Source organism: Odocoileus virginianus, chromosome 12 (assembly GCF_023699985.2).
Source record: "Odocoileus virginianus isolate 20LAN1187 ecotype Illinois chromosome 12, Ovbor_1.2, whole genome shotgun sequence".
Classification (NCBI taxonomy): Eukaryota; Metazoa; Chordata; class Mammalia; order Artiodactyla; family Cervidae; genus Odocoileus; species Odocoileus virginianus.
Window position 1 is genome coordinate 26,049,346 of NC_069685.1, and position 26,988 is coordinate 26,076,333.

General features: G+C 37.1%; 1 long non-coding RNA gene across 3 annotated transcripts in view; it reads right to left on the reverse strand.

Annotated features, from left to right (window-relative positions):
* Positions 1 to 6,089: 6,089 nt before the first annotated feature.
* Positions 6,090 to 26,988, reverse strand: part of LOC139037696 (uncharacterized) — a 207,222-nt gene continuing 186,323 nt past the window's right edge. For all 3 annotated transcript variants that reach the window (XR_011490528.1, XR_011490527.1, XR_011490529.1), the window contains 2 exons: positions 8,855 to 9,012; positions 6,090 to 7,484 (listed from right to left, as the gene is read on the reverse strand). This is a non-coding gene — a long non-coding RNA (uncharacterized lncRNA). The remainder of the gene's footprint in view (positions 7,485 to 8,854; positions 9,013 to 26,988) is intronic.

Here is a 26,988-nt window from a genome sequence, read left to right on the forward strand (position 1 = left end):
GATTAGTTATTAAGAGAAAAACAAATGACTTACAAAGAAGTTATGTGAAAGATGATAATGTTCTGTGTACATTTATGATTAATGGTTTATGATGAGACTGAATAGGGTGATAGTTATATATGCTCTTTAGGGTCATGCAGACCTTGGCAAAATACTTAACACGCTGAAAACTCATATTATTTGTAAAAGAAGAATAAAAGTACCCATCTCACAGAAATTTTGTGAAGTTTAATGTCCATGCGTATAAAGAAAGTGCTTTGCACAATCGTGGCAGGGCTTCCCTGGTGGCGCAGACACTAAAGAATCTGCCTGCAATGCAGGAGACCCAGGTTCAACCCCTGGAATGGGAAGGTCCCCTGGAGAAGGGAATGGCTACCCACTCCAGTATTCTTGCCTGAAGAATTCCATGGACAGAGGAATCTGGTAGGTTACTGTTCATGGGGTCACAGAATTTTTGAGAAGTTGAATTTAGATGAAAATAAAGAAACTGCTTTGCACAATTCTTGGCCTACATAGTGAGTGGCCAATGAGCATTGCTATTAAAAGTAGTAGTAGTGATAATAGCATAGCATTAAGTATTTGCAATAAGGGGAAAATCCTTTAGTGTGTGCTGATGATTCAAGAGTCTTTCTCAATAGTAAATAAAAGATATGTGTAAACAAAAATAGGTTCAAGTCACATGACATTGGTTATTGCAGTCTTCAGAATGAATGACTTCCTCCAGTGAGAAAGGCCATAGAAAAGCCTGAGTCCTACATCCTGAGTGCCCCTCCAAGTGCAAGGGGAGAAAACAAAACCTGGGCAAAGATAGGTGTGTCAAACTAGATGTTACCATATTATAGAGGCTTACAGGGGAAAAGTTTTAGACAGAATATACTAAAGAGAGTCAGAAAAACACAGTCAAATGAAGACTGAGAAAACAGAGAAAAGAGCCTATGGTTTTAAAAGAAGGAAGCAAACTCATTTGTAAGTAACATAAAGAATCCTTTAGTATATTTTACATAAAACAAGGACTGTCTTTGCTGTGAAAACTAAAAACTAGGTGGAATATGGTAAACTTTGAAAGAAGATAGTCTGTTAGTCTCTCCCATCAGAAAGCTTCCATAAGTCTCATCCTTCTCCATCAGAGGGCAGACAGAATGAAAACCACAATCACAGAAAACTAATCAAACTGATCACATGGACCACAGCCTTGTCTAACTCAATTAAACCATGAGCCATGTCATTTAGGGCCACCCAAGACAGATGGATCATGGTGGAGAGTTCTGACAAAACGTGGTCTACTAGAGAAGGGAATGGCAAACCACTTCAGTATTCTTGCCTTGAGATCCCCATGAACAGTATGACAAGGCAAAAAGATAGGACACTGAAAGATGAACTCCCCAGGTTGGTATGTGCCCAATATGCTACTGGAGATCAGTGGAGAAATAACTCTAGAAAGAATGAAGAAATGGAGCCAAAGCAAAAGCAACACCCAGTTGCGGATGTGACTGCTGATGGAAGCGAAGTTCAATGCTGTGAGGAACAATATTGCATAGGAACATTGAATGTTAGGTCCATGAATCAAGGCAAATTGGAAGTGGTCAAACAGGAGATGGCAAGAGTTGAACATCGCCATTATAGGAATCAGTGAACTAAAATGGACTGGATTGGGCGAATTTAACTCAGATGACCATTACATATACTACTGTGTGCAAGAATCCCTTAGAAGAAGTGGAGCAGCCATCACAGTCAACAAAAGAGTCCAAAATGCAGTACTTGGGTGCAGTCTCAAAAATGACAGAATGATCTCTGTTCATTTCCAAGGCAAACCATTCAATATCACAGTAATCCAAGTCCATGCCCCAACCAGCAATACTGAAGAAGCTGAAGTTGAACAGTTCTATGAAGACCTACAAGACTTTCTAGAACTAACACCCAAAACAGATATCCTTTCCTTCATAGGAGACTGTAATGCAAAAGAGAAACCTGAAGTAATAGGCAAATTTTGTCTTAGAGTACAAAATGAGGCAGGGCAAAGGCTAACAGAATTTTGCCAAGATAATACACTGGTCATAGCAAAACCCTCTTCTAACAATACAAGAGAAGACTCTACACATGGACATCACCAAATGGTCAACATCGAAATCAGATTGATTATATTCTTTGCAGCCAAAGATAGAGAAGATCTATACAGTCAGCAAAAAAGACTGGGAACTGACTGTGGCTCAGGTCATGAACTCCTTATTGCCAAATTCAGACTTAAATTGAAGAAAGTAGGGAAAACCACTAGACCATTCAGGTATGACCTAAATCAAATTCCTTAAAATTATACAGTGGGAGTGAGAAATAGATTCAAGGGATTAGATCTGATATACAGAGTGCCTAAAGAACTATGCATGGAGGTTTGTGACATTGTGATCAAGACCATCCCAAACAAAAAGCAATGTAAAAAGATAAAACAGCTGTCTGAGGAGTCCTTACAAATAGCTGAGAAAAGAAGAGAAGTTAAAGGCAAAGGAGAAAAGGAAAGATATACCCATTAAATGCAGAGTTCCAAAGGATAGCAAGGAGAGATAAGAAAGTCTTCTTCAGTGATCAATGCAAAGAAATAGATAAAAACAACAGAACGGGAAAGACCAGAGATCTCTTCAAGAAAATTAGAGATACCAAGGGATCATTTCATGCAAAGATGGGCACAATAAAGGACAGAAATGGTGTGGACCTAACAGAAGGAGAAGATATTAAAAAGAGGTGGCAAGAGTACACAGAAAAACTATACAAAAAGATCTTCTTGACCCAGATAACCATGATGGTGTGATCACTCACCTAAAGCCAGACATCCTGGGATGCAAAGTCAAGTGGGACTTAGGAAGCAGCACTATGAACAAAGGTAGTGGAGGTGATGGAATTCCAATTGAGCTCTTTCAAATTCTAAGAGATGATGCTGTGAAAATGCTGCACTCAATACACCAGCAAATTTGGAAAACTCAACAGTGGCCACAGGACTGAAAAGGGTCAATTTTCATTCCAAGAAAGGCAATGCAAAGAATATTCAAGCTACCACACAATTGCACTCATCTAACACACTAGCAAAGTAATGCTCAAAATCCTCCAAGCCATGCTTTAACAGTGCAAGAATCGTGAACTTCCAGAAGTTCAAGCTGGATTTAGAAAAGGCATAGGAACCAGAAATCAAATTGCCAACATCTGTTGGATCATCAAAAAAGCAAGAGGGTTCCAGAAAAACATCGACTTCTGCTTTATTGACTATGCCAAAGTCTTTGACTGTGTGGACCACAACAAGTGTGGAAAATTCTTCAAGAGATGGGAATAGCAGACCACATTACCTGCCTCCTGAGAAATCTGTGTGCAGGTCAATAAGCACCAGTTAGAGCAGGACATGAAACAATAGACTGGTTCCAAATCGGGAAAGGAGTACCACAAGGCTGTATGTTGTCACCCTGCTTATTTAATTTAAATACAGAATACATCATGCAAAATGCCAGGCTGGATGAAGAACAAGCTGAAATCAAGATTGCTGGGAGAAATATCAATAACCTCAGATATGCAGATGACAACCCTTATGGCAGAAAGTGAAAAAGAACTAAAGAGCATCTTGATGAAAGTGAAAGAGCAGAGTGAAAAAGATGGATTAAAACTCAATCTTCACTAAGATTGTGGAATCAGGTCCCATCACTTCATGGCAAATAGATGGGGAAACAACGGAAACAGTGACTGACTTTATTCTGGGGGGCTCCAAAATCACTACAGATGGAGACCGCAGCCACAAAATTCAAAGATGCTTGTTCCTTGGAAGAAAAGGTATGACCAACCTAGGCAACATATTAAAAAGCACAGACATTACTTTGCTGACAAAAGTCTGTCTAAGCTATGGTTTTTCCAGTAGTCATGTATGGATATGAGAGTTGGACTATAAAGAAAGCTGAGCACTGAAGAATTGATGCTCCAACACCAACAACTGTGGTGTTGGAGAAGACTATTGAGAGTCCCTTGAACTGCAAGGAGATTCACCAGTCCATCCTAAAGGAAATCAGTCCTGAATATTCACTGGAAGAACTGATGCTGAAGCTGAAACTCCAATACTTTGGCTACCTGATGTGAAGAACTGACTCATTGGAAAAGACCCTGATGCTGGGAAAGATGAAGGTGGGAGGAGAAGGGGACAACAGAGGGTGAGATGGTTGGATGGCATCAACGACTCAATGGACATGAGTTTGAGCAAGCTCCTGGCATTGGTGATGGACAGGGAAGCCTCTCATGCTGCAGTCCATGGGGTCACAAAGAGTTGGACACTAATGAGTGACTGGACTAAAAGCTAATTTTCCTTAGAAGTTAATTACTCACAACTGAATTATATTTATGTGATATTTTATGTTTATATGATATTATAAACAGAAAAAATTTTGATACCTAATAGAGAATGAATAGATGAATTAAAGTATATCTAACATTGGACTGTTAGACAGCCATTAATATAATGCTTTTTCATAATTAATGACATGGGAAAATTTCCAATGACAGGGTAACCTGAAAAATGCAAGATTTTGATAAATGCATGTGCACCTGCATGTATATACACATGTATGTGTGTTTGTTAGATGTTCAGTCATATCCACCTTTTTATGAACCCAGGGACTGTAGCCAGCCAGGCTCCTCTGTTCATGGAATTCCCCAGGCAAGAATACTGGAGTGGGTAGCCATTACCTTCTCTACCTGAGTCTCCTACATTGCAGGTAGATTCTTAACTGTCTGAGCCTCCATAGAAACCCATACACACACATACATATACTGAACTGCAAGATTGAAAGATATGATTATATACATAGTAAAAAGAATATTTTTAAAAATAGTGCAATGTTATCAATAGGATTAGAAATAATTCCTTCTGTGCATTTGCAAAATATTCCCTGGGTTCTATATCCATGAATTACTTTCATTATAAGAAAAAGAGTATTTTTAAAAATACAAACTCTACATGACTAGCAACACAACTCATATTAAACTCTGTGTCAATGGAAATCGCTCTATGGGAAATGTTTCCAAATACCTGCTGCAGTTTTGTAACTGAAATTAGACAACAATGGGCAAAAACAATTCTTTAAGGATGACGTGACCCATACCTTGGACCCATACCCTTCCTGGTGGCTCTGTGGCAAAGAATGTGCCTGCCAATGCAGTAGACGCAGGTTCAATCCCTGGGTCAGGAAGATCCCCTTGAGAAGTAAATGGCAACCACTCTTGTATTCTTGCCTAGAAAATCCCATGGACAGAGGAGCCTGGTGGGCTGCAGTCCACGGGGTTGCAAAGAGTCGGACACAACTGAGCAACTGAACATACATGCACAACCCATACCTTCTACATCCCCTGAAATAAGCAGCAATAAATGGCTTACACAGTCAGTAAAGCAAAGATGCAGGATGATCCCCTGAAAATCATGTCCTGCATGTGAGTGGGGTGTTTTGCCTCACTGTTGGTGTGAATGTAACATAGATAAAGTTACTTCCTGTTACCCAACCTACCTGTCCATACAGTGCCTATTCACCAGTGACCAGTGAAGGTGCAGATTCTGACCTATACTACTGAAACCACAGAGACTTTATAATTTCCAAAGTAGCAATATGTATCTTATACATGCTAATTTTACTTCAGTTATTTAGCTTTATCTTCCACCTTATATCTACTACATTGAAAGAGAAAATAAATTACTCTCTGCCTCAATTTTATCACAATAAGAAGAACTGAATAACTTATAAACCCAGTCTTCTCTAGTGAGCTATGAACAAGTTCCTCTTTCTGAAAAGAAAATTAAATTCCTATTGCATCTGGAAACTCTTGCTGAAATATTTTATTACTGTTGTTAGGGGGTTTCGAATAATGGAAGCAGTGTTAAAGTAAATATACTCTTTCCATTTTCTGTCTCTTTAATTGCTGAATTGTCTATTTTAGCACCAAAGCTTCAGGGTTTATTTAACGTCAATTCGGGAAACAGAAGCCGAGGGAGAGCTTGTACTATTAGAATCATGCAATCCAAGAGATAGTCAAGAAAATATAAGATATCATCTCAAATGAACTATACTTATTTTTATTTTCATAGCAGATATTCTTACAAGATTTAGCACATGTTCAACATTAGCTATCAAGAGAGAAAGAGTGCAAGTTGGTTTAGACAGCATAATAAAGAGAAATAGAAAACAGCAAATGTGAGTGATACTTAAGAATCATTGGCTATATAAATTATTTATCTCTCTATATTTTTCCTGAAAATTAAGATTTTCCTGAATTTGAATACACACAGGAAGGCCTCATTTAATTTTACCTAAAATACACCATTTTCAATATCAGTAGCTATCCAAGTAAATTCATTTGAAAAGGCATCTCTCAATGTAAGGCCCTTACAATCTGTGCATGGCAGACATTTCTGGTCCACTATTCTAGCTCTTGAGTAAAAACAACCTCCAACATTTTAAACACACGCTTTAACCCAACAGAGGACTTTAAAATCTTCCTAGGTATAGGGTAAAAAAAAAAAGAAAAAGCTTTCCAATAAATCAAACCAAAATAATATCAATAGTTATTTGTGAGCATTTGCGTTCCTGGGTATGGATGTGACTCTAGGTAATTTTTCAATTGTATAACCACTAGAAGAAAAATGTGATACTTTTTTTTTCTAAAAAATAAATATGAATTCACAGGGCCTGAATTGAGCAGCTGATTAAATTTTGTCAGCATTTACTGTTCATCTTTTACATGCAAATGATAACCTTGGATAGAAAGATAAGTAACTCTTCATTTTTAGCATCAGAAGACATACGATTCTGTGCCTGGTAGGAGAAAATGGAGAAACACAAAACTGATCACATTTTTAAAAGGATTAACCATGAGTGACAATATTTTAAGGGGTAAAATTTACAAGAAACTTCACATGATTGAGAAACTATATATAGTATGACACTGGAAAAAATCATAATGGAGTTAATGACATTTGAAGTGGACCCTCAACATAAAATTTGTAATAGCAGAGGGGTACACATCAGTAAGAATCATAAGCAGAGAGATATTATAGGTGAATTAAGAAGGCAAGAGGAGTGGGCTTGGGAATCACATTTGGAAGGATTTTTCAAAGATTTAAGAGTTAGGAGGCTCTACCATAGAGGAAATGGACTAAAAATGGAAATGTGGGGATAAAATATTGATGAATTGTAGATGTAGAATTTGCATTGATAAAATATAGAGAAAGTGGGAGAAGGATAATAGCTGCAAGTTTAATACGCCAGACCTATTTACAGAAATGAAAACGTCAAGAGAAACAGAATGTTTTGGGAAATACTGAGGAAAGGAATGAATGGGTTTGCTTTTTAACCTGACATGTTTCAGCTCCTTGTAGGATATCCAAGGTAGATTGTCGAGGAGACTGTAATGCAGGTCTAGAGATACAATTTCAGGATTCATTGACGCTTAAAGCATGGGAATAGATGAGATTCCTAAGAAAGAAAGTCCCAGAGAAAGAGTAAGTTTAAAGAAAGTTATTTGTGGAGTGAACCTAGGGGACATTGTCTGTTAAAGGATATTAAGCTATGATAATGTAAATCAATGCAATTCCCGTTTTTGCTGGCCAGCACTTGCCAATAAAATTGTAGTTTTATTGATATTCAGCTCAGTGTGAGAGAATTCAATGAGGTTTACAATTTTACTGAGAATTTCACAGCCTGTGGAATGTCCCTCAGGTAATGAAAAGTATTGGAATACAATTCTATGGTACTGATGAGATAACTTTTAGCTTCCTCTAACTTGATAGCAATAAATAAATTCTAGCTCTTATGTAGCATATTATGGAATATAAAATCTTAGAAGTGCTAAGAAACTTTTTGTCCATTGGGCATAGTCTTAACCATATGTTGACATTTTTATATTGATCTGATAAGCTATCATTCATCCTTGTTTCCTTAAGATAGATCCAATTTTGGTTTTGTTATCTTAGCCTAAGCAAAGGGAACTATGAGTTGGGAAACCATATTCCTTTCATGAACAACGGAACTCTCAGAATTCACTATTCACTATCACCTCACTGAAGATAAAACAATAATATATGGATCATAACGGTGTTCAATAATAACAAAAACAACATAAGCTCTGAGGCCTTCAAACAACTAGCTTGGACGAAAACAGCCTGCAGTAGCAGTAACAGTTCTCCCCTGAATTTTCTTCGCAACTATTGTCTGTGCATATACTAAAACTAGTTCATTCTCGCTCAAATGGAGTCTACCATTTTTCCTGCTCTCTTGATCTGTGTCCCATTATATCATCACACTTCAGACCTGGAGACAGTCTACTACTGCTTTTAATGCCCTCTCCTGCTTCTAGTTCACATGTTGAATGTTTCTGTTTCATTCTCAGACTGCTGGGTTTGGGGAGTGCCTGCAAAGTGGGAGGAAAGAATCTTCATCCAAGGTGTGAAATACTCTTTGTTATCTAAGCAACAAAGCATTGCAGCCTCGCCTTTCACTCTATGTTTGGGAGAAACTTCTTCCCCACCCCAGCCCCCAAAATGTTCTTCAATTGTTCATGGGAAGAAAAATAAAACATTCCAATGAGACCAACTTGTTAGGCCATTACCATTAAGGATAAAAATCTCAAGGTGAATATAGTTTAATGTTAGAAATGAGGGGGAAAGACAACTTCCTTCTACTATAATCATTTTATCACTATCACCACTGTTATCATTATTTTCAACCGTAGCAAAATAGATTGTTCTGTTTTTTCACCCCCCTCCCCAAAATAGGATTATACTTAAATCTTCTGCATGTAACTCTACAGGGCCTACCAGCAGAGTAGGGAGAATATCCATCCTTACCCTGCTAACTTTGGGTTGAGCCGTGTGATTTGCTTCAGGTAATGGGATGTTAATAAATGTGATGCAGGCAGAGGTACTGAATACATTTGAATAGTTTCTCTTGCTGCTTGTAGCTTTGTCTGTTGCCATGAGAAATAAACCAAGTTGAGCCACTAGTCCTGGAATGAGAAGAAACAATGAATATACCTGAGCACAAGGTACAGTCTGGATCCAAGCCCAGCTAACCCCATCTGAGCCCAGCAGTGCCACAGCTGACCTGCAAGCCCAGGAACAAGAAATTGTGTTTTGAGTCACTGAGAATTTTAGAGTTGTTTACAATGCAGCATCCTCACAAAAGAAATGTGCTATATAGAATAATGAACAGTTGAATGGTTCTGTGTAGCTTTTCAAAACAAGACTGTATGTCTTAGATCAATAAATTAGTATAAAAACACAAATATGTATCATAGAATGACAAATCTTACTACTTTATTGCAATGAGTTAAGTTGGAAGTTGGAGCACAGCTGGGACACTTCTAGAAAGTGAAGCTAGATGAAACTCTTTCCTTATCTATTTCCCTGTAAACAACCTATTCAAGAAATGTATGTGCAAATAATACTTTTTTAGCTGAAGACAGAAGAAAGGCATGTTTGTGCATTATCCTCAGAAAGTGGAGGAAGATGTAGAGGCTGGAACATCATTGTCACACGTCACACAGTTTCAGGGAGTAGCTCAGAGACAGGAGCCAGGCTAACTTTAAATATTAGCCGTTCCATTTACTACCTGGTGTGACCCAGCAGTGTTGTTTAGGCTTCAGGGAGAATCACAGAATATGGAGAGACAGGCATTCTCCCCACCTCTGTCCCCAGTCACAGAACATCTTCAGCATCTGGCTGGGCAAGGTAGGGACTTCCCTGGTGGCTCAGATGGTAAAGAATCTGCCTGCAATGCAGGAGACCTAGGTTTGATCCTTGGGTCAGGCAGATGCCTTGGAGAAGAGAATGGCTCCCCACTCCAGTATTCTTGCCTGGAGAATTCCATGGGCAGAGGAGCCTGGCAGGCTATAGCCCATGGAGTCGCAAAGAGTTGGGCATGACTGAGTAACTAAACAAGAAAAGGGCAAGGTGGCCACTGCTACAGGATATCACTGCCCTGCAGGGCAATATTCAAGTGATAGGTGCAGAGATATAAACAGGGCTCTTTGATTCAGAGCAAAGCAACACAAGATGACGTTTTCTGAGCACATGGGAGACTACTCGCTTTGGTGCATTTCAGAATTCAGTTTTTAGGTAAAGAGCAGATAACTGCCATCGAGTAAGTAGAACTTCTTAAGCAGGTGAAACTCATGAATTGATACTAACACAGTGAAGCTTTGGAAAGATGTGTTACACTTTATTTATACCTGAATTAATTTAATTTATTTCAGTAAATATTTATCAAGCATTTACTATGTGTGAAGTGTTTTTATGAATAAGAATGAAAGTAGCATGTCTAAGGCAGCATAACTTGTTAGTTCATGCTTGTTTTAAGTAAATTTCAGATGATGGAAGGTTGGGAAGCATATTTCTCTCTTATCACTTCATGCCTGGGTTCAGCATTATTGGCAGAGCCCTGGATTAGTGGTGGGTGGGATGTCTGTATTTCAGTGATCTTCATTCGGTAGCTCAGATGGTAAAGAATCTGCCTGAAATGCAGGAGACCAAGTTCGATCCCTGGGTCAGGAGGATCCCCTGGAGAAGGGAATGGTAACCTACTCTGATATTCTCCAGTATTCTTGCCTGGAGAATCCTGGGGACAGAGAAGCTTGGAGGGCTACAGCCCATGGGGTCACCAACAGTTTGAGCACATTCACCACCAGTTATCCTACCTCCAGTCACCTGTTTGTTCTGTTACATTATGTCCATTTTTTTAAAATCTGTAAAATGAATGACTTTCTTAAAGTATTCCTAAATTAATATTCTGTAGATCTAAATTTCATAGTTGAACTTCAGGGTTGCAATCCTTTATCCTTATATTTCAAATAGCCCTGCATTTGTAAATGCTATAAGGCCATTGAATTAAAGAAGGCTAAGTAATGAACTTGGAAAGTAAGTGGACTGGGATTTATTAGTTATACTAATCCAAATGTCAATACAAAACTCATTAAGTTGGATTATTATGATTCTGCATAGCATTAATTGAGGGAAATGCCTCAAATAAACCAGCAAGAGTATCACTTTTGCATCTATGGATTATATTAGGTGCATCCAAGGACTAATATGAAATTTAGGAAATGGAAGAGTTAGTTTGCATTTTCAACAAACATAATGTGAAATAGCCATTTAAGTAGGTCCCAAATTTGACTTTCTTGATTTTGTTAAAAATTTTTATTTCTCAAACAGCACAGCAGACACCAAAGCTTAAAACACTCACACACACAAAACTCAAAACAACTTTTAGCACGCTATAAAACATGACTTGGCCAAAGTAAAACTCATTAGCACTGTATAGATAGCAGGGACCTAATGCCACGAGAAGGTTTTTAAGTATATTAAAGCTCTACATTACAGTTAGAATAAAAGCACCTTTATACACAGGTAGTAAATTCTAAAATTGCAGTATTTTTTGCTTTATCCATCCAAGCCCTGAATCTGAACTCTTTTTCTAATTTTATTGCTAAGAGATTCATTTGGAAACAGAGATTTACACCATAGCTTTACTAGTATTAAACTGTCAGGTATTCTAAGCATAACAAAAATAAATAACTGATATTTAAAAAGGGAAACTTCATCTATTCTATGCTTAACATACTGTATAGAATACACTGGAATAAAAGAATCACTGTTTTATAAAAATATACAGTTTTGTTTAAAAGTACAGCTTTTCTTTCTGGGAAAAATATATTCTTTTTTAAAAATTTCAGACCAATTCTAATTTATATTCATGAAATTCTTTAAAAGTTCACAGTTTACCTACAAAAGAAAAATAAGTAAACAGATAATGTGTAAAGTAACATTATTTAGTTTCTGTCATGGGGAAGTAGTAGATTCTAATACATTTTGAGGAGTAAAAATTATCTTCTCATGTTACCTGTAACCCAGTCTTCTTGTCTTGCCCCTTACTATTTACTTTTCTAGGTCGTTGTTTGTCAATGTATATTCTTTTATCTTCATGACACTTCTGCTGTGGTATTTCTAAAAAGGGGTTTTAAATATGTGTGTGTGTGTGTGTGTGTGTGTGTGTAGTAATCATGCCATTCAAAATATTTGATCCGTCTGTTTTCAAGATACACTTACATTTTATAGTAAGCAAAAATGGGAAACTTTATTTCAACAGGAAAATCCAAACAAAACTGGATGAAATAGTTGTATCTTACTTGTCTCTTACCAGTTAAAAGACCACTATTTCTCCCTGAGGCATTTTTGCTCTTTTGTTTCAGATTAAGGCTAAATGCCAATGGCATGTATCATGGAATATGAAAGGCACTAGTCTCATAATTGGAGAAGGAAATGGGAACCCACTCCAGTATTCTTGCCTAGAGAATCCTGTGGACAGAGGAGCCTGGTGGGCTGCTGTCCATAAGGTCCCAGAGAGTCGGACACGACTGAAGTAATTAGCAGCAGCAGCAGCAGCTATATAACTAGGATTAGCATTGGTTAAGGAAAAATATATTGTCACCCTGCTTATTTAACTTATATACAGAGTACATCATGCAAAATGTCAGGCTGGATAAAGTACAAGCTGGAATCAAGACTGTGGGGAGAAATAGCAATAACCTCAGATAAACAAATGACACCACCCTTATGGCAGAAAGCGAAAGAAGAACTAAAGAGTCTCTTGATGAAAGTGAAAGAGGAGAGTGAAAAAGCTGGCTTAAAACTCAACATTCAAAAAACGAAGATCATGGCTTCCGGTTCCATCATTTCATCGCAAATAGATGGGGAAACAATGGAAACAGTGACAAACTTTATTTTGGGGAGCTCCAAAATCACTGCAGATGGTGACTGAAGCCATGAAATTAAAAGACACTTGCTCCTTGGAAGAAAACCTATGACCAACCTAGGCAGCATTTTAAAAAGCAGAGACATTAATTTGCCAACAAAATGTCCATCTAGTCAAGGCTATGGTTTTTTCAGTAGTCATGTATGGATGTGAGAGTTGGCCTATAAAGAAAGCTGAGCACCAAAGAATTGATGCTTTTGAACTGTGGTGTTGAAGAAGACTCTTGAGAGTCCCTTGGACTGCAAGGAGATCCAACCAGTGCATCCTAAAGGAAATCAGTCCTGAATATTAATTGGAAGGACTGATGCTAAAGTTGAAGCTCCAATACTTTGTCCACTTGATGCGAAGAACTGACTCATTAGAAAAGACCCTGATGCTGGGAAAGATGGAAAGCTGGAGGAGAAGGGGACGACAGAGGATGAAATGGTTGGATTGCATCACTGACTCAATGGACATGGGTTTGAGAATGCTCCAGGTATTAGTGATGGACAGGGAAGCCTGGCATGCTGTATCCATGGGGTCACAAAGAGTTGGATACGACTGAGCGACTGAACTGAACTGAACTGAAGGAAAAATAGCTATAGACATTACAAACCTAAACCTTCGCTCCCCTTTTAAACAGACAACTCAGTGTACCATGCTATAAATACATAATAACTACTACAAATAATAAATCTTGTTTGCTTACAGCATAAAGAGTAAAAGAAGCTATACTGAAAATATCTAGGCTTCTAAAAAGTGTTTATTTCTTCATTTCTTATGTATGTTTTGAATAAAGTACTATAATGTCAAAAGAGATTTCAAGTGAATTTCTAGTTTAGGATAAATATATTTCAAAGAAGATGGTAGGAAACAAGACTTGTAATGTATAAAACCATTTACCAACACTGATGTGTTGTAGATCAGAAAGGTATCATTTTTGTTTGTAGTGAGTAGCTGATTTGTTCATGAGTCCTAAGTCCCACTACCCCATAAGAGAGAAGAATGCTGGGTGCTTCATTCACTTCCATGTGGAGAACTTCAACTGTGTCCTGGCTATTTCAGGATGCAGTGGTCTGGTTTCTGACTTCTACCTGAGAAATATATAAGGCAAAGGGGGCTGGCTTCCTGCCTTGAAACAGGACACAAAGAAGAACCATTGTGAGGAGGCAGAGTCTATGAGGGTGAAGAATGTGGGATTGTTTCCCATGAACCAGGCTGTAAGGTCAGTGTGGGGGCATCTTAGATCCTTTTGATATAGCTTCTCTGAAGGACAGCATGGAAAAAAAAAAAAAGAGAAAAAAGAGATTGAGGGATGAATAAGGATGAGGAAGGAGGAAGTGATCAAGTGAGAGAGAGAGATTTGTTTATGTGGTCTAGAGAGAAATTCATTTACTTTGTCTCAAGCACATGTGAGAAAACCTCAGGAATGGGGAAGAAATAGCCACGGTCAGATCATTACACCAGTGTCCATCAGCTCAGAATATTTCTGCTCCCTTTGTCAATTCTCCTGCCTCCATCTTCAAATTTTGGAAGAGGTCAGATAATACCCATGATGAGAGGCAGACAGAAACGGAGGATTTAAGTGAGGAAAGAGGAAATAAACTGGAACCCACCTTTGAAGTTTTTGTTTTACATAGGACTGGACATTTTATTTTATTTTATTTTTTAATTTTTTTTGGACATTTTAATTTATGACTCAAAGGAACAAGAGAACTTGTTTCTCAGATTAATGAGAAAAGTCATAGAGTCTGCTTGAGTTTTGATGCAGGGGCAGGGGAACAAATATACTCCACACACTATATTTTAAGGACAATGGGAAATAAAAATAAAATTGCCTTGAAATTGTCCCTTCCAAGTGTAATGAGTTTGATTAAATTGAGAACCCAAGGACGTATTATACAATACATAATATACAATACTCAATAGCAAATGAGTCCAAATAGAAAGAGAATTGGAGACCTACTGCATCAAGTAACAAAGAACTGAAGAGGAAGTTTGGGCTATGATTGCTTAAAGTTTTCTTTTTTCTTCCCAATCACTTGATTTTTTATTTCTTCATAGTTTGTCTAAAAACAGAAATCTGTTTAAATTCAGCAGAATATTAATTTAATATTTTCTGGAAAATCAGACATTATGTGCCAAAATGCTAACTGGGAACCTGTTTCCTATTATGTGAAGAGGGGAAAGATTATGATACATTACACATTTATCCCAAATCCCAGAGGTTGAGAAAGCGATGAAACATAACCTTCTGAGTCCCTCACTTGCATGAGCCCCTTTCTAGATCTTGGAAGGAGACTTAGAAATAAATGCTTGTAACATTAATAAATGTAGGATAATTTTGTATTCTTTTAGTTAAAGAAGAGTCCTCCCAAATATTATAACCTGAAGCTACTTAAATCTTTAGTAAAACATCTACTAATCTATTTATTAAATGTAGATGAAACACAGAAAGCCCCTGTATGAGTATGCCTCTATATAAAATGTTTAAAAATCATTTCTATTACCAAATAATTGGCAATGAGTTGTTTCTAAGTATGGCAACATTTTTTTCCACTCTACTACAGATTTTCATTTACCTGTTTTCTTTTTCATTGTTTCTTTCTTTAATGCTTTCTTAATTTGGTGATGGGGGGAGGACTTGTATGAATCTAGGTTTAGTACATAGGCAGAAGATGGTTTGCAAGAAGTAAGATGCTGGGTCTTAGAGCCTGAAATATCTGCAGTACATGCCTATCTCTTTTTTGACACACACTGTTCTTTTTAAAATATATACATATAGGGATGATGGAATTCACCACACACTTCTGATGGGAGTGCAAATCGTCACAAACTTTCTGAAGGGTGGTATAGCAATAGTTAGTAAAATTAAGTATGAAAATACTCAAGACACAAAAACAACATTCCTGGCTATAAATAATGGGGACTATGGATTGGTTAAAATAAATGAACCACAAACACCTAAATTCAAATGAACACATCTAAAAATGAGTATTGAATGAAACAAGTAAGAAGATAAAACACAGCATAATATTAATATTACTTACATAATGTGGGTATTTGACCAAAAAAAAAGGCAAGAAGAGGAACATAAAAAATACTGAGCATTCTTTAAGGATACATGCAAATTAAAAGAACTAAATTGATCTCATTAGGTGGTTACCAAAGAAGGAATAGGAAGTTAAAATTTAACTAAATTAAACAAGGAAGAAATCTCACGTGGAATTATAATGACAATGTTTCACAAATAAAGCAATATTATTAATTCTAATAATTTATCTTAAATCCTGAAGGAAAAATAATTAGATCACTATACTCTAACCCCCAAATTTGGACTAGCTTTCTCTAAGATCAGATGTTACTTAAGGGTAAAGATGCAATGTAAAATAAGACTCAGCATTGCATTCTCAGAATCATCAATCACCCTAGACAGTACCCTCCAGTCACCAGCCATCACTGATCTCATTTCATCAGATAATTTGTTCAAGTAAGAAATGTTTAATTAAATTCTCACTTGAATGGCTAGAAGTGATAGAAAACAAAGGTGTATCCATGGTAAACCAGTGTGTTGAAATATAATTTCTCTCATAATTTAGTTAAACTATAATTTCTTAAATGTGGTTTGCCATAAAATAGGATATAAAATAGGATTCTTTGCTAGATCTCCTAAATATTAATATCTGATATGGTGATGCTCAGGGAAGTCTGGCGTGCTATAGTCCATTGGGGTCACAAGAGTTGGACACAACTGAGCGACTGAACTGATATATGACTCTCTCCTTCTCTATTTCTGCTTCTCTAGATAAAAATATAGCTATAAATTCTTAATAATAATAATATATAAATAAAATATTTGATCACCTTCAATTAATAATAGTTACTGATTAATTACATGGAATGTTTACTATTGCTTTATGTCAGATGTTTCTGCATGCTGTATTAAGGAGTTCAAGTAGAATATTTAACCTTCACATTACTCAAGTTGATATTATACTTTCACAGAAATTGTTCTTGAAGGTTATTTCTGGTACATTTAAAACTATGTTGTATAAGTTGATTATATAAACCAAGAGCTGAAGTCACCTCAGATTGGTGATTCAACCCATTTTCTTATTCTATATGTAATTTCTTTAACCTTTTTCTTTGTTTTGAAAAAAATACCTCTCTCCTTTATATTACCCAGTGCAATATGTACCACCTTCATCACAGTTATATGCACTCTACATTACGCTTTTCTGTTTATTTCTCTGGTGTTCCCACTAGAGTGTGAAGCAGTCTGAGATGGAGGCTATCACTTGCACATCTATATCATCAGGAAATACAACAAGCTGATCATATAGTAAGGTTTTGTCTGCTGTATTCTTTAAGAGGAGTAAGTAGGAAAATGGAGTCAATATCTTCAAACTTTGTTTCTTTTCAGCTGAGAATATCTGAATGAGCAAGACATCACATATTTATAGAAGTCTATTAGTAAATGACACATTTCAGTAGCAGCCCTTGGTTCAAATTGGTTTTTTTAGATGCAAATGATCAGGGTCTGGCAGTCTCATCACCGCTGAATATTAGCCCCTGGTCATTTTGCTCTCTTGCACTACTGGAATAGGAATACTTTTCAGGTTTGCAAACCCTATTTCAAAAAATCCAAGTTAATTGGTTGGGTGGAAAAGATAACCTTGCACTTGTTTAATTGGTGGTAATGCACCCATCATTCCTCTCAAAATGCAAGGTATAATAAAAAGCTGCAAGTGCAGAGTGAAATATCCAGCAAAAGCTTCAAGAAGCAAAATTCCTACCATATTAATATCCAAACCCATTTTCTGTTGGATACCTGGCATTGTAAAGATTGCCAATTCATTTCCTATTAGGAAAGGCATTATGGATACAGCAAGACAATAGCTTGTTTAGTCTCTGTCAGGACTAGCAATTACCTGCATCCTTGAAACATAGAAGGAAAGGCATGTGGTGGGTCATCAAGGATGGACAGCTGGTCAATCCTCTAGGCTGGAACTACATAAAAGCTCAGCAGTGCTGTTTAAATGTGGCGTGTCATTAAATCGGCATTTAATTGAACACTATAAACAATGTCACTAGTACAACCGTGTTGCTAACGATTAACCCTAAAGTAATCAGATGCTGTTATCTGTCTTCTGGTGGTTTCTTGAAATGTCACTTACCCAAGGGCTGTCTTGATGGCAATAAAAAAGAAAAAAAAAAAAAGCTACCGATGCTGCAAAAGAAAACAAAATCTACCTATAATCTTACCTCTTACCTGTTTCCCTTAAATTGTATCAGCATAAGACCTATCTATGTGTCAGTATGTACAGAGTCTACATAAATTTATCTTTAAAAGTCTTGTTGAATCAGTGTTTAAGATAAAAACACAATTCAGATATTTGAGATTTTGCAGTCTCTTCTTTGAATTTAACTTACCTTTGGTAAAAAAATGCATTGACACTTTGGGAGACCTGTTACATTGAAAGATATCCTGAAATGGCAGCTACAGACTTCCTGCAATCTGCCTGAAATTCTTATTGCCTAATCACACAGGACCTTTTTCTATAACTGTCAATCCTGAGATCACATATCTCACCCCAAATAACATATATGTATTTGCATAAACTCTTTTACTTTACATCTGTTTGTATTTATGTTACCCAAGTGGATTTATTGGGCTTCCCAGGTGGCTCAGTGGTAAAGAATCTGCTTGCCAATGCAGGGGTCACGGATTCGATCCCTGGGTCTGGAAGATCCCCTGGAGAAGAAAATGGCAACCCACTCTAGTATTCTTGCCTGCAGAATCCCATGGACAGAGGAGTCTGACAGGCTACAGTCCAGTGGGTCACAAAGAGTTGGACATGACTGAGCACACACACACACACAAATGGATTTATATGTGGAAATTTCTGAGCCCAGATTTTGATACAAACATTATTTAGAGAAAAAGTTTCAGTCCATGTGGATGTGGGTATTGAGCAAGAGAAAGCAAGATGAGTGAGAAGGTGAACCCCAAGGATAAGGGGAGCTAAACGCAAGAGAAAGACGGTTTAAAGATAGGCTGATTATCTCTGGATAGCTGCTTCAGGAAGATTTCTGAGTGAGTGAGAATCACACTGTAGACATTTAAGATAGGCAGAATGTCCCTGAAGAGCTGGATCAGGAAATTTTCTGATTGAGGGAGACACAGTAATCAGCTTAATATATCAGACAGTCTCTGGGTTATTTCAGGGTAAACCCAGGTTTTATATCTAGAAAACCATCCAAAATTGATCCTGTGTGTCCTTTTTATTGAGGAGAACTGAGAAAGATTGCTGTAGAATCATGTCAGAGCACTTTGAATTTACTAAAAACACATAATCACCTACTCTGTGCCAAGCATTAAGCTCAAAATGAAATACAATCACAAACAAGATGCCACTGATCTCAAGGAGTTTCTATTCCATTGAAAGGAGAAAGTGACTTCACAATCTTTGGGGCTTCCCTGATAGCTCAGTTGTTAAAAAAAATCCACCTATAATGCGGGAGACCTGGATTTTATCCCTAGGTTGGGAAGATACTCTGGAAAAAGGAAAGGCTACCCACTTCAATATTCTGGTCTGGAGGATTCCGTGGACTGGATTGCAAAGAGTCAGACACGACTGAGCAACTTTCACTTTTCAAAATCTTTTGAACATTTTAAATAACAAAGAAATAAGTACCCAGTTCCTTGGAGCATAAAGGAGGAATACTTATAGTAGTCAAAAGGCAACCAGTTTTCTTATGGGAAGAGACATTCAAACTGAAATTGAAGGAGGAATCAGGAATCAGCCAGGTGGCAGGACTCAGGCTAGAGATGAACAGAAGAACAGTGTTCTAATCAAAATCCTAGAAACAAAGACATTGGTATTAAGATAGAAGACTAGAGAGATTTTTAAAAGTCTGAATTTTTTCACTAAGCCAAATAGTGAAGATCAGAAAGGTTTTAAACAGAGATACTGTATTTCTGCATAAGAAAGATGACATTATGTGCAATATGAGGAAAGACAGGGAAGGTAGATAAGAAGAAAAGTAGGGAGATCAGTTAAGAGCTATCTCAAAAAAAAAAAAAAAAGAAGAAGAAGCTATCTCAGCATTTCAGACAAGGAACAGTAGTGACCTGAACAAATAGGGTGAACTGGAGATGGGGAGCAACAGAAGGTTTTGAGATATATTTAGGAGAGAGAAGTAGGAAACCAAAATTCTTCTCGGTATCAAAATATGAGTCTGTTGGTAGTAAAGCAGTTGAAGTGAACCTGGGAACATCTTAAACTTTGTGTTTTGCATAGCTATTTTAATATAGCTTATACCCAGTGACTCCTTATGCTATATTCAGAAAGGTTTTAAGTTATAAAAATAAGTAAAGAAGGATGTTGTTGAAGTAATGAAAGGGTGGGATATAATCTATTTTTTTTATTTTTAAAAAATTTTATCAATTATATATTTATTTGGGGGGGGAGTGGTACAATTCAAAGAGGACAAAACTCCTCTTTCAGTCCTTGATTTTGGCAGAAGAATTTACAAACAATGTAAAAATAGAAGCATTATATTAGATTGACTTTGACAATGTTTCCTGTATTTAAAATCTTATCATAGGAAGCACTGTATAATTTCCACATTTATTTCAATTCAGAAATAATCCATTTTACCAGATAAGGGTAGAAGATTGCAACTAATTCCAGAGAAATATTAGTCGATAAGTCACTTCAAGTGCAAGGTCTGGAAGCATCTTTCAGGAAGAAGAGTATATTATCATAGTGGAAACTTGACCAACTGATCAAAAGGATCCCTATCAACTAACTGTTCTGGGTCCATATTCTGGCTATAATCGGGGGTAAAACCTTGGCTTCCCAAATCTGATATTTACACTATAAATTACGCTTCCTTCCATAGAACCAATCTCCTTCAAGATTCAAACCAGGTATAAAATTCTTGACTTTCCCCTATCCACAGACATGCTAGATCAGAAAACTCAGACTATACTCTCAACAGCTTTGAATTTTCCAGGATTTACATACATCAATCTAACTAAATATGAACCAAATGTCATCTTTCACATAGAGAAAAAAAAAGTCTCACTCTGTGATAGTCTATTCCACATGTTGTTGTTGGTTGTGTATGTTCAGTCATGTCCAAATCTTTGTGACCTGTGGACTGTAACCCACCAGGTTCCTCTGTCCATGGAATTTTCCAGGTAAGAATACTAGAGTGGGTTCCCATTTCCTACTCCAGGGAATCTTCCTAAAGCAGGGATCAAATCTGCATCCCTTGCATCTCCTGCATTGGCAGGTGGATTCTTCACCACCTGCACTACCTGAGAAGTGGGTCTTCCCTGGTGGTCTAGTGAGTAAGACTCCACACTTCCAATGTAGTGGTTATGGGTTCAATCCCTGGTCTGAGAACTGGGATCCTGCATGACACATGGTGAGGTCAAAATGATTTTATTCCAATAGTCATCTCAAAGTTCTCTTTTATACTCACCATGGATATCTGCTTACCTGAACCCCCTCCATTGATATCCTTACTCCCCCTTTTTCCCCAATAGAGCTTGTGGCTATCTGAGTGCTGATAGAAGAGAAAATCACATCAATGGTGAGTCTCTGAACAAATCTTTGCCACTCCCCCCACATCTGTTTCATCATTTTCAGTCCTACTGAGCCTTCTGCTATATTGGAATCATAGAAGTTATTGAGACCATTAGAAGGAAACTGCCTCAATCTCTTGACCCTCAGTGATAAATCTGCCTTCAATTTTCACAGTAACATAGCATGGTAGTTGAATGTGCAGACTTTAAATCCAAATTACCTGATCTTGAAATCTGGTTTTACCACCAGTTGGTGACTAAGTATAAAGTTATTCAACCTTTCTATATTTCAGTTCCCTTATCTATAAAATGCTGATATTTATAGTAATTACTTCTATGGATGTTAAAAAAATACTAGGTTAATTAATACATAAAAATTTTTTACAAATATGCCTCAGGAAGAAAAGAGACCATCTAGCTTATAGAATTAGGTCAGTAATGAGGACAGCCATTCACAGGTTTAGTGAAATGTAACCCAGAGTCTAGGAAAACCTGAATATAACCTAAGAGTGTAAAGCTTGGTGAAGACTGTAGAACAGGCTACTTACGTATGGAGGTACCTCTAAGAGGAACAAGAAGGTCTCATTGGGCACTTAAGATGCCTACAGCTCCAATTGGGAGAGTGGGAAGGATTCCACTTTTGGAAGAATAGCACCATTTAAACAAATGTATAAGCAATGCTTTGTTCAGGGAGAAGAAAATATGTATCACTTGTAATGCTATGAACCTTCCCCTTAGCACTGCTTTTATAGTGTCCCATAGGTTTTGGGTTGTTGTGTTTTCATTTCATTCATTTCTATGCATATTTTGATTTCTTTTTTGATTTCTTCTATGATTTGTTGGTTGTTCAGAAGCGTGTTATTTAGCCTCCATATGTTTGAATTTTTAATAATTTCTTTCCTGTAATTGAGATCTAATCTTACTGCACTGTGGTCAGAAAAGATGACTGGAATGATTTCAATTTTTCTGAATTTCCCAAGGCAAGATTTATGGCCCAGGATGTGATCTATTCTGGAGAAGGTTCCATGTGCACTTGAGAAAAAGGTGAAATTGATTGTTTTGGGGTGAAATGTCCTATTGATATCACTTAGGTCTAGCTGGTCCATAGCATTACATTCTTACCTCAATAAACAAGAATAATTCAAATAAATAACCTAACTCTACACCTAAAGCAACTAGAGAAGGAAGAAATGAAGAACGCCAGGGTTAGTAGAAGGAAAGAAATCTTAAAAATTAGGGCAGAAATAAATGCAAAAGAAACTAAAGAGACCATAGCAAAAATCAACAAAGCTAAAAGCTGGTTTTTAGAAAAAATAAATAAAATTGACAAACCATTAGCAAGACACATTAAGAAACAAAGGGAGAAGAACCAAATTAACAAAATGAGAAATGAAAATGGAGAGATCACGACAGACAACACTGAAATACAAAGGATCATAAGAGACTACTACCAGCAGCTCTATGCCAGTAAAATGGACAACTTGGAAGAAATGGACAAATTCTTAGAAAAGTATAACTTTCCAAAACTGAACCAGGAAGAAATAGAAGATCTTAACAGGCCCATCACAAGCAAGGAAATCAAAACTGTAATCAGAAATCTTCCAGGAAACAAAAGCCCAGGACCAGATGACTTCACAGCTGAATTCTACCAAAAATTTAGAGAAGAGCTAACACCTATCTTACCCAAACTCTTCCAGAAAATTGCAGAAGAAGGTAAACTTCCAAACTCATTCTATGACACCACCATCACCCTAATTCCAAAACCAGGCAAAGATGCCACAAAAAAAGAAAACTACAGGCCAATATCACTGATGAACATAGATGCAAAAATCCTTAACAAAATCTAGCAAACAGAATCCAACAACATATTAAAAAAATCATACATCATGACCAAGTGGGCTTTATCCCAGGAATGCAAGGATTCTTTAATATCCACAAATCAATCAATGCAATACACCACATTAACAAATTGAAAGATAAAAACCATATGATTATCGCAATAGATGCAGAAAAAGCCTTAGACAAAATTCAACACCTATTTATGCTTTAAACTCTCCAGAAAGCAGGAATGGATGGAACATACCTTAACATAATAAAAGCTATATATGACAAACCCACAGCAAGCATTACCCTCAATGGTGAAAAATTGAAAGCATTTCCCCTAAAATCAGGAACAAGACAAGAGTGCTCACTCTCACCACTACTATTCAACATAGTTTTGGAAGTTTTGGCAACAGCAATCAGAGCAGAAAAAGAAGTAAAAGTAATCCAGATAGGAAAAGAAGTGAAACTCTCGCTGTTTGCAGATGACATGATCCTCTACATAGAAAACCCTAAAGACTCTACCAGAAAACTACTAGAGCTAATCAACGAATATAGTAACGTTTCAGGATATAAAATTAACACACAGAAATCCCTTGCATTCCTATACACTAACAATGAGAGAACAGAAAGAGAAATTAAGGAAACAATACCATTCACCATTGCAACAAAAAGAATAAAATACTTAGGAATATATCTACCTAAAGAAACAAAAGACCTATACATACAAAACTATAAAACACTGATGAAAGAAATCAAAGAGGACACAAACATATGGAGAAATATACCGTGTTCATGGATTGGAAGAATCAATATTGTCAAAATGGCTATACTACCCAAAGTAATCTATAGATTCAATGCAATCCCTATCAAACTACCAACGGCATTTTTCACAGAACTAGAACAAATAATTTCACAATTTGTATGGAAATACAAAAAATCTCGAATAGCCAAAGTAATCTTGAGAAAGAAAATGGAACTGGAGGAATCAACCTGCCTGAATTCAGACTATACTACAAAGCCACAGTTATCAAGACAGTATGGTACTGGCACAAAGACAGAAACATAGATCAATGGAACAGAATTGAAAGCCCAGAGATAAATCCACGAACCTATGGACACCTTATCTTCAACAAAGGAGGCAAGGATATACAATGGAAGAAAGACAACCTCTTCAACAAGTGGTGCTGGGAAAACTGGTCAACTACATTGTAAAAGAATGAAACTATGAACACTTTCTAACACCATACACAAAAATAAACTCAAAATGTATTAAAGATCTAAATGTAAGACCAGAAACTATAAAACTCCTAGAGGAGAATGTAGGCAAAACACTCTCCGACATAAATCACAGCAAGATCCTCTATGACCCACCTCCCAGAATATTGGAAATAAAAGCAAAAATAAACAAATGGGACCTAATGAAACTTAAAAGCTTTTGCATAACAAAGGAAACTACAAGCAAGGTGAAAAGACAGCCCTCAGAGTGGGAGAAAATAATAGCAAATGAAACAACAGACAAAGGTTTAATCTCAAAAATATACAAGCAACTCCTGAAGCTCAATTCCAGAAAAATAAATGACCCAATCAAAAAATGGGCCAAAGAACTAAACAGACATTTCTCCAAAGAAGACATACAGATGGCTAACAAACACATGAAAAGATGCTCAACATCACTCATTATCAGAGAAATGCAAATCAAAACCACAATGAGGTACCATTACACGCCAGTCAGGATGGCTGCTATCCAAAAGTCTACAAGCAATAAATGCTGGAGAGGGTGTGGAGAAAAGGGAACCCTCTTACACTGTTGGTGGGAATGCAAACTAGTACAGCCACTATGGAGAACAGTGTGGAGATTTCTTAAAAACCTGGAGCTAGAACTGCCATATGACCCAGCAACCCCACTTCTGGACATACACACCGAGGAAACTAGATCTGAAAGAGACACGTGCACCCCAATGTTCATCGCAGCACTGTTTATAATAGCCAGGACATGGAAGCAACCTAGACGTCTATCAGCAGACGAATGGATAAGGAAGCCGTGGTACATATACACCATGGAATATTACTCAGCCTTTAAAAAGAATTCATTTGAGTCAGTTCTAATGAGATGGATGAAACTGGAGCCCATTATACAGAGTGAAGTAAGCCAGAAAGATAGAGACCAATACAGTATACTAACACATATATTTGGAATTTAGAAAGATGGTAACGATAACCCTATATGCAAAACAGAAAAAGAGACACAGATGTACAGAACAGACTTTTGGACTCTGTGGGAGAAGGCGAGGGTGGGATGTTTCAAGAGAACGGCATCGAAACATGTATATTATCAAGAGTGAAACAGATTACCAGCCCAGGCTGGATGCATGAGACAAGTGCTCGGGGCTGGTGCACTGGGAAGACCCAAAGGGATAATCAGGTGGAGAGGGAGGTGGGAGGGGGGGATCAGGATGGGGAATACATGTAAATCCATGGCTGATTCATGTCAACGTATGGCAAAAACCACTGCAACATTGTAAAGTAATTAGCCTCCAACTAATAAAAATAAACAGAAAAAAAAATAAATAAAATAAAAATATGTATCACATTTACTTAGCAATTAAAAATAAAAAAAACAAAAACCAAAAACTACATGCAGCAACTCCAGGAGCCCAGAACCTAGGGCTCTGCCAGGGATGGTTTTTAGTGCAGCTCTGCCCAATTCACTCTTTGGGAGGAGGGACTAATCATATTGGATTGTCTTGTTATATATTCAGCCAGTTGAGCAAACACCAGGATGAGCAGGACCTCACTTGAAGGATGTGGTATTTGGGACTTTTAGATGCAATGCAATGCTGCATATAGAAGAATACTTTGAGCAAGACTGTGGTCACTGTCTCATGCCTTATGAAAGGCAAGGTAAATACACTGTTAGAAGACACTGGTCACCTATGGGGCAGGGTGTACAGTACCTGTAATAGCAAGCCTGTGCTCTGGACAGTTAAAAGAGGATAGCTTGGTGGTTCTTGAGGTGAGGAAAAAATATCCCTTGGAGATGGAAAAAACTGGACAAAAATAAATTTTCATAAGCTCAAGTTTTCAGTGGTCAATCTCAGGAAAGTTTCTATAACTCATTCTTGTTCCATTCTTCCAAAATGATTTGGTCATAGTCATTGACAACCTCCTGCAAGCCAGCAACTCACTGACAGACTATTAGAATATGTGTCATTGACTGATTAGCGCTATTATATTTTCTCATTTCCAAAACTTGCTTGTGTCTTGGATTCTGTGAGTTCCTAGTACCTCAGTTAAGCCCCATCAATGGCTAAAAATTGTTCTAAAATTGACAGTCGCTTTGAATTAAACAATTGCAGTAAGCCAATTAAGAAAACAGTCAAAGGAATGTTGATGGGGGCTAGCGGAGGATCTCAAATTATGCTATTGAGATTAAATTTGTAATTAATATATACAAAATTATATATTAAATGTATACAATTTATATTCATGGCTTAAGAAGACTGAAGTTGTATGAAGCAACCAAAAATCTGTGTCTGGTCTCTAGAGTCCTCTCTTTGGAGCTGAGTTACAACAAACACTGGAGGAAAAAACATCTAAGACTATGTTCATTCCTTGTATTTATTCCATAGCTATCTAAATCAAACCCATCCTACCCTATTATGTCAAAATTCTGCTCACAGAAATTTGTAACTGCTTTGCTCTGAGAGGGAAAATATTATGGTAATGAAGCTTATGGACTGTGGAGTCAGAGTATATAGATTTAAATTCCTG